The following is a 3336-nucleotide window of genomic DNA, read 5'->3' as shown; positions in this document are numbered from 1 at the left end:
CTTGAAACTCCAGAGAGAACACTTGTATCTCTTCATTTGTCTCGGTTTATATCTCATCCCCGTATATATAGGCTTCTTTCTATGGCAGCAACATTAATCACCGGGAAAAAAATGCTGCAGAAAGAAAAGGCATTTATTTTCCTGTAAACCTTTTACACACAACTCTCTCCCCCTTGGCACTCTATTGGGAAGTGGGACAGCTTGAGTTATCTAATAACCCCTGTGTAGTCTGTGCATTCCTTTGAGGTTGTGTATTTCTAATACTTTCTATCTCTCTAAATAAAACACCAAACAAACTCATCATAGAAAGTGCATCCAGTCACCTCCTGATTTTTAATGCTCCATTTCTGAAGACTCTTTTCTGCCCCATGGATTTTTAAATATACTTTGGTATTGTGTGTCTGGAAAAAGAGATCGCTCAGTGACAGCTAAAACCACTTAAGCAGCTGTTTGCCTCCAGACACAGAAAGCTTGTGCAAAGCTTGCAAAGCATTGCTCTGCGCCCACCAACTGTAAAAAGCCAGGGAATTAAGTAGGATTCCCCGACCTAGAGCTTATTTAGAAAGGAGGAAAAACAACCACATTTAAATCCTTGAAAATGAGAGGACTGCCAGGTTCAGATGTCCCTGTCATCCAACAACTTGTCTCCAGACAGATGATGGGTGGACAGGATTGAGGTGTGTATACATTTGATATTCTTGCAGAATCTGTCAGGCAGATGTTTATGGACTTCCTGAGCCAGAGGCTACATCCAGACAACTATGTTTAATAGTTCCTGATGTAGCTGTCCTCCACTAATATGTATGATCCCTTTCTGAACCCCTTTCCACTTGCTGTGCCCATGGCGTTCCGCAGCAATGAGTTCCACAACTCTGACTGTGATGTAGGAAGACACCTCTGTGCAAGCCATCTGACAAAGTCACAGGAGTGATGGCTAATTTTTGTAGCATACCTCTCACCTCCCGTCACTTACATGTTTCTGTTCTCTACTTCTGCTATATCTTGTGAGATTAAGGGAACATTTGACTCCACTGGGTGACACTGGGTGCAGCCAGTGTTTGAGATGTGGGGACATCACTGATTCCTGCAGCACCTAAATGATTATCTCTGTTTTGTTCTCAGGTTTTTTTCTTAGTAATTCCTAATGTTCCCTTTGCCTTTGAACTTGAATATTAGCTCTTTCCTGACTGCTAGTACCTAAGTCAGGGTCCATGGCTGTGTGTGTTAGCTAGGGCCATTTCCTCCCCTGTGCATTACTTACAGTCACTGACACAGAATTTCACCTGCCATCTTCTTACCAGGTCAGTCAGTATCATGAAGTCCTCACTGCAAGAAGAGCTCTAGACACTGAATCAAAAATTAGAGTTGAAAACAAACCCAATTTGTCAGCTGAAGTGGTGAAAATGAGAGAAATGGTAGGATGATTGCACGCTGCTTTACAATACCTCACCTCTGAAGAAGCTGCTGTTCAGCTGCCTGCTTGGTAGCCCAATTTTCAAATCCCTTTTTCTTACCAGAGATGAAATTTTCCACCCTGTAAAGGATCAATGTTCATATACTTCTCAGGTTCTTAACACAGACCTTAAGAGGGGCTTAAGTAGTGCTTAAATGTTATCCTGATCTCAAGAGAGGGAGCATTCAGTAAGTCCATATTTGCTCAAGAAGCTGGAGACTTCTGGAAGAAAGCCCTCTTGTATCCAAGACGGAGGGCACCAGCTCCACGGAGGCTCTGGCTGACACCACAAACGGTGCCCGGTTGCTGTAAGCGATCTCCATACTTGCGACCTGGCAAGCGGCTTGTGGAGGTGACGTCCTGCCAAGGGTATCACGCAGAAGCCTTAGGAGCTGAGCATAACCCTGTCCTTTCAAAGAAGTGAAATAAATGCAGAAGCAGTCGCATTTTTGAGCCACCCTAGAAAGAATAATAGCCAGATGAATTTTGTTTGCATGTTACTTAAATTATTTTTAAAAAAGAGACTGGAAGATACAATGCTATACATAGCAGAACCAGAAAGAGAAAAAGAAAATGTTTCTGTGAGCAAGTATAAATCCCAGGAACTACAGACTCTGGCAGCTGTAATGGCACTAAATTTTGAAGATGGCTTTAGAAGGTAGAGGCTCTACATGTGGAAGTCAGGTTCTATTTAATTAGTAAGGTCTCTGTGGAGTTATAAGAAAATGGAGAGATCAACAAGATATTTAATAGTGTCTAGGCACTGGGACATAAAACATACTCAATAAAATAAATTTAACCCTCTCTGTGTGTGTACCCACCTATATGTATGCATTAGCAAGTCTATAAACAGTGTACATTCACAGTCTATAAACAAAGCATTTCACTTTATAGCTTGTGCTGCCAATGTACTTTCCTATCATTAGTATTCAGCACTCAGGCACTTCTGGGCATGAAAATTAATAGTGAACAGATCATAGCCCATACCCAGGCACGTAAACAAGCTTTATACTTTCCATATATAAGGAAACATTTGTTACAGAAAAATGTACTTAGTGTGAGCCACAGGAATTTAAATTTAACTACATTTGTATCTTGATGACCACTGGTAAATGCTTTTTTCTATATAGTATGTAAAAGTATTAGGAATATTAATTAGATCTCAGAATAATGTTTGGTAATTGATCTATGTTACAGCTTTAGAAGGCAATTTTGTGCACACAGTTAAATATAAAAAGACTAAAACTATAATTTACTTAATATATAGGATTCCATTTGCAGAAGTGTTTATCTGTACTGTATGAGTTTGTGTTTTACCTTTTGAGGTTGATAATGAAGGAATAGGTTTCATTTTGGTCAGAGGTGGAGTGTTGTAATGCACTTCTTGCTGCTTTTCCACAGTACTGTTCTATTCCTCTGAACTTAAGCATTCTAAGATTTTTAATCTCATTATGATTGATTATATTACTGTTATTCTAAATAACATTATACAAATATTTATGTGGAAAAGTTCAAAATTAGAATAAGCAAAAAGGCTGCTTTTGTTCAGAATTTAATTTGGTTTCTTTCCAGCAAAATAAATTGAAATTTTTCACTTTTCCTTAACTTCCTTTTTGTTTAGGTATTACTCATTTCAGACTTTTTTATCAAAAAACTCTAGTTTCAGCACATTCTAGCTATTTTTTATTAAATCTTTTAATGTATATCTCATTTGACTAGATCTAAATAACTTGCTGAACTAACTAAAAAACCAGAGATCTAAGGAAATTGTTTCCCTGAATTTAATTAGACAGACGCTCTGGAGGTCTTCAGAGACATCCTCCTCTCCACTAAGTACTTTCTGGAGTGACTTCACTCGACTTCTATGTTTTAGGTGCAGTTTA

Source organism: Gymnogyps californianus, chromosome 3, assembly GCF_018139145.2.
Source record: "Gymnogyps californianus isolate 813 chromosome 3, ASM1813914v2, whole genome shotgun sequence".
In the NCBI taxonomy this organism is placed as follows: Eukaryota; Metazoa; Chordata; class Aves; order Accipitriformes; family Cathartidae; genus Gymnogyps; species Gymnogyps californianus.
This window is presented reverse-complemented; position numbering follows the sequence as displayed.